We start from the raw sequence: 6253 nt of genomic DNA on the forward strand, positions 1-6253 counted from the left end.
AAAAAAAAAAAAAAATAAAATCCATGGAAAATTATTGACCCATGTGCATATATCCTCAATATTCACTCTCCATAGATTATTTCGTATTCCCAGATCCACTACAGTCATTATCGAAAAGTGACAAAATTTTTTATTAAGCATATCCATAGCATGCAAAGAAATGACAACAAAGAACATCACCATAAAGCATTATTAAACATAAGGAAACATCATTTAATATCTCCAAACAGCTATATCCTAAATCAATGCGCATCATCATCAAACAGTCAACCAAGTGTATCACACTAATAAAAATTATCGGTGTGCAGACAAAATGCCGACGGACATAATGTCGACGTACATAATGTCGATGGACAAAATGTCGACGGACAAAATGTAAACATTTGTTAGAGTAGGACAAAATGTCGACGACTTATTTCCTTTGGTTATATATATACTACATCTTCATTTATTTATTATTTCCTGATAATTCATATACATTATTCTTACGCCACAGACATTGACCAAAATGGAAAAAACATCCATAAACAATAGCATCTGGAAATATCTTCCTTATACTAGTAATAGCGGCTCTTTCGAAATCAACGCTGATTGAGGTTGGGTTCGTCTTGCGGTCTTTCAAAAATTTAAAAATGAAGTTTGGTCATCCTTTTTGCTAGTAAGGCAATAAACCATTGGTAGTGTTTTGTTATTTGTAACAAGGGCATGAATAGTATACAGTTGCTTCCCAACAGGAGGAGAATCAAACGTCCCATCGCAAAGCCATGTTGAATAGGTTTCTAACATTCTTAGATTGTTAGACGTTGAGTAAATGCTGATGTCCTCACTATCGTGAAACAAAAAAGCTTCTCCTCTTGTAGTTGTCGTCAAATCTTCATGTTCATTTACACTGCGTTGTCGCCTAATTGTGTGCGTAATTGACTCCTTCTTTGGCAAAGCCCCACACACATCTAGTGATATGTTTGCTGTAGCGTTGTGAATTATATTTGAGGGAATATCTTCTGTAACGCTGGCCCTGTCTTTTATGTTGTTTTGGATTTTTAAAACATCATATCTGAGACTATCCGGCTGGTGCGAATGGCTTGCAAAAGAAAGCACAGTATCGTTAGAAGTTGTTATTCGTCCACCACAATATCCACGTTTTTCACATCGCCACAAGATCCTATCTTCCTTTCTCTTATCGACAACATAAGCATAGCCTTCGTAAAGAAGTTTTTTGCCGCCTTTGTTAGTTTTTGTTATCTCCATTATAGCTATGGGCAGGCCGAAAAAACGGTTTCACTGTACTGCAGATCTTGGAGAAATAATAAAATGTGAAAAATCTTTCTTCGTTGAGAATTTGAAGTCTTTTATCGTTTAGAATACATTAGTTCGGGTCATTAAATTGTTTGCAAAGCAAAACGAGACAATTACCGGTGTTGGAAAAATAAGTAAACAACAACTGAGTTTTGGCAAATATGTAAACAACAAATAAGTTATCTACTGTGATAACTACCAAGATAGAATGGTTTGAACGCATTCGTTAGCGTAAAAAAAAAAGTTATTATTATCATTATTATTATTAGTAGTAGTAGTAGTAGTATTAATATTATCATTATGTTTATTATTATTAATATCATTATTATTATAATGCTCGTTGACATTACGTCCATCGACATTTTGTCCTACTCTAACAAATGTCTACATTTTGTCCGTCGACATTTTGTCCATCGACATTATGTCCGTCAACATTATGTCCGTCGGCATTATGTCCTACAACCAAATTATCATAATCAAGCAAAGCTCTGTTCTTCCACTCGAACACTTCTGCAGGATTCTGCAGGTATTCATGCGTAAACTACAAAATGGGACGAGTATAACTACTCATTTGGGCTATGCCTGTACTCTGCATTAAGTGAGGCATGCCTGAGGCTCCCAGAACCACTCCCACTGCTGGAGTGTTCAGGTTCAGGTTCAGGTTCCGGGGTGAGGCATAGCTTTTACAACGTTCCCAAACCCCGCATCCATTGTGCGAATTTTGGCGGGTGGTCTTCTAAAAGCATCTTACTCCGAGTACAACAAAGTATCATCTACCGAGATAGGTTTTGCCAGCATATCTGATCTAGCCGCCTTCTCCGACACCCCCCCCCCCCCCTCTTCACCGGTGTCAGGTAGGGCATCAAAAAAGCATTCCAGCCAGAACACCAGTCCAACCAGACGGTGAACTCACAAATTATTGATTGTTAATTACTGCAGTAAATGTTATTTTATCACTGCTCACTGGATATAGTCTTTTGTCTATAGTTAAGTGGTTGGTACAATGCACATTTTTTAATATAAGAAAATCAAGTTCTTTTTGAGGATTAAACTCTACTTTTTCATCAATACACTTTTCTTTTAGTTTTCTGGCCTTTGCCCACAAACTCATTTGAACGCCCGCCTGACACGCCATTTCAGTATAAATATTAATCTCGTTAGAGAACTAAGCATGTAGTCGAAAAATCAAACGAATGCCAGCCAAGGGAACAAAAGATAAAGAGGAAAGAAGATGTAAATCTTTGGTTAATCTTTATAATAATCGTAAAGTGAATTTAGCCTTTACATCAGGGTTGGATTATTGTTTTATCCTAATCAAGATGAATTATCATTCAGTCTAATTCTTATTTTTGTAAGAGAGAGAGAGAGAGAGAGAGAGAGAGAGAGAGAGAGAGAGAGAGAGAGAGAGAGAGAGAGAGAGACCCTTTTAAGGTTTACCATTTATTATGAGGAATTCCACTCGCCTTACATACCCTAAAAGTCAGAGACGAAAAGTGTTCTTTGTCACTGTTAATTGGCTCTTCCTTTTTATTTTCGTCTTTTCACCAATTACTTTTACCTTTTATTGTGTCCTTATTTCCAGGCCTTCTGTCCAGTGCTTTGAGCTTGTCGATTCCAAAACCAAAATAATTCTCTTTTCCACCTGGTTTTTCTTTACTTCTCTCCTGCTCTGAGTCAGTTGTTAATTGCATATAATTTCATTCTTCCTCTTTATTTGTAATCTATTTTGAGATTTGGCTGATCCGCTTCACTTACATGAATCAATGGACGTGTGTCTGTGTTTGTTTGTTTATTTGTGCGTGTGCGTGTGTGTGTGTTTGTGGGTGAGAGAGAGAGAGAGAGAGAGAGAGAGAGAGAGAGAGAGAGAGAGAGAGAGAGAGAAATTTTCTTTTTCTTTCTTCTTTTGTGATTTTCATCCGTATGATAAAATTGACTCCAAATTTATGACAATATTTCCATCTGGTTTCAGTCCTTTTAGCCTTACTTCCAAGTGGGGACTGCGAGACCATTTTGTTATTGTGAATGACATTCAAGGGATCACTTTCCACATCAGTGGCGGTTTTTGTTTTTTTATTCCTACCATACTTCAAGTATATTCTTGCCCTGCACGTTCGAAAACAGATGTTTTGCCCCACATAATATTTTTCCCCTTTAACTTAGAAACTTACTCTCTATATCATCTGATGATAACTATGTAGATCTTGATAGACTCATAGAATTAGGCATATGCAAGTTCTTCGGTGTTGTACGAACTCTCTATTAGACATTTTTACAATGGCTAATAATTTTTATTTATTTTTTTTTTTTTGGCATTTTACCCAAGAGAAACGAATCTTAGCTCTTGCTAATTCTATTAGGACATTTACTATCCTGTTTAAGTGCTGCATTTACTCTTCCTCTGAGAAACTTCATCAGTACTTGCACAACAGGAAAGGATAAAATTTTTAATAAAAATGGTTTACCTAATTACTAAACAGGATTTCCTCTACCTTTTTGCAATATTCCTGCTTTACTAATATCATTCTGGAAATTGCCCATGAAAACCTCTAGCTTTAGTGGCCAGGTTCGAAATAAAAGAATAAATAAAAATAATCAAACCTACTCTATTAAATTTAATTGTAGCATATATCATTTACTAAATTATCCCCGTGAAGCAATAAGCAGTGATACATTTATTCATTTTTGAAGGATAAATATATTCAGTATATAATGAAACTTGTGATGTGTTTATAAATCCTTTCGAAAATTAATTACAATTTACATTGTACAAAAGAGCCAAAGCATTTTCAACACGTCCTGTTAAGCGGGGTTTACACGGGCGAGCAGCTCGTCGAGCCTGGCTCGACAACCCTGTGTTTGAATTGATGTTCGAGCGTGTAAACGGGCTATTTGGTTGTCGAGCGCGCTCGTCGAGCGGCTCGATGAAAGTCAGGCTCATCTTGACTTTTGTGGGCGGAGCTACATTGTTTGACGAGCGGTGTGAACGTGTGAACGGGTGTCGAGCATCGAACCTCAGTTGTTATTCAAACCTGCTAGAGGAAACATCATCAAAGAAATGCATAATTGCTGCCATTAATGAAAGTTAGAATGAGAGGGAAGTCGTACTTGATTTCATACATGCATATCGAGCTCATCCAGTTTTATGGAAAGTTAAATCAAAAGACTATTCCAATAAAGTAGCCAGAAACAAAGGAATAGCGGACACTCAGTCTTTCATGTGGAGTTATGGCCTTCCTCATAGTAATGAAAAGGCTGACACGATTCGGTAGATCAATGTACGTGTCTTCATCCATACGCAAATAATTGCGCCAGTTATCAGGCTCTAATTTTAAAGCAACAAGCAAGTTGGTATATAAAAATTTCTCTCTTTTGATCTTTTTTTTTCTTCTTAGTGCCACTGCTAAAGCAATGGCTATCAAATCGTCCTGGTCGAGAGACATGTTGACGTTGTTTTAGCACGAGGCACACTGAGGCTCGATGTACTGTCTGAAAGCTCTTCGAGCCGTTCTACAAGTAGGTTCGACAACCGGGCTCGACGAGCTGCTCGGCCGTGTAAACCCCGCTTTATATCGTGTCCGTGACTTGTACAATAAACGTTGAATGACATGGCTGACAAATACAAAAAATCAACTCTTCTGGGGAAAGATTAAGAGCAGAAGTAGAATTTTGAGTCGGTATCGATCTGTGACGTAAACTCATCACTCTTCAACGCCTCATAGATGGCATCTCAGGCCACCTCCCCTTCTGTGTATGTTATGTGGACGATATTCTTGTGTTCTTTTCCTCCAAAGAGGAACACCCCCGTCATCTACGCATCGTGCTTGATCGCCTACAACAGATCAGCCTTCTAGTCCGGAACGACGAGTGTACCTTTGGCACCAATAAAGTATCGTTCTTAGGACACCGCATCACTACTAAAAGAGTTCATCCTCTCCCTTAGAAGGTAACAGCCGTTCAGAACTTCCCCAAGCCCTCGACCGTCAAAGTACTACAAAAATTCTTGTTCATGATGAACTATTATCACCGTTTCCTGCTAGCCATTGCCACCCTTCTTGCCCCCCCCCCCCCCCCCCCGCCCCCACCCTCTACGCCTCCGTCAAGAGCAAGCCAACAGACCGGAAATAGGCTCCTTTTCAGGAAGTGGTCTTCTGCAACGCAAAGAATGTCCTATCTACTGCTGCTGCTCTCACCTTTTCTGTGCCATATGCCTCTCTCCTTTTCCCCACTGATGACAGTGACTTCACTATGGGTGCAGTACTCGAGTAGGTGGTCATTGGCTCGCTCATATATATATATATATATATATATATATATATATATATATATATATATATATGTTTATGTATATATATATATATATATATATATATATATATATATATATATATATATATATATATATATATATATATATTTATGATTATATACATATATATATATATATATATATACATATATATATATATATATACATATATATATATACATATATATATATATATATATATATATATATATATATATATATATATATATATATATATATATATATATATATGGAAAGGAGGACCATTCCTTGTGCTGTATTAAGAGTAAGTTACTCCTGCTGTATGGTCAGGCCTTAAGGATATGTAGGTACCTGCTATCGGAACCACTGATACTTTCGGGTTGTTGATTTTTTGTTCCCTCAATATATTGACAACACCTGTTTGTATATAATAGGTTTTTTTCTGGTGCCTTGCTGGATTTGGTAGGACAGTTTCTTGGAAAGGCGCATCGTGGTCATACCCATGTAGCTACCGAGGCATCCTAGAAATTTCCCGCTTAGTCCAGCAGGGCACAAGAAAAACCCATTACCTACAAAAATATTATGCCAGCATATTTCGGGGGCACATAAACAACTTGTACTATAAAGGTTTTATACATAAACACAATAAAGATGAAAGTGCATTTAGAA

Source organism: Palaemon carinicauda, chromosome 20, assembly GCF_036898095.1.
Source record: "Palaemon carinicauda isolate YSFRI2023 chromosome 20, ASM3689809v2, whole genome shotgun sequence".
NCBI lineage: Eukaryota > Metazoa > Arthropoda > Malacostraca > Decapoda > Palaemonidae > Palaemon > Palaemon carinicauda.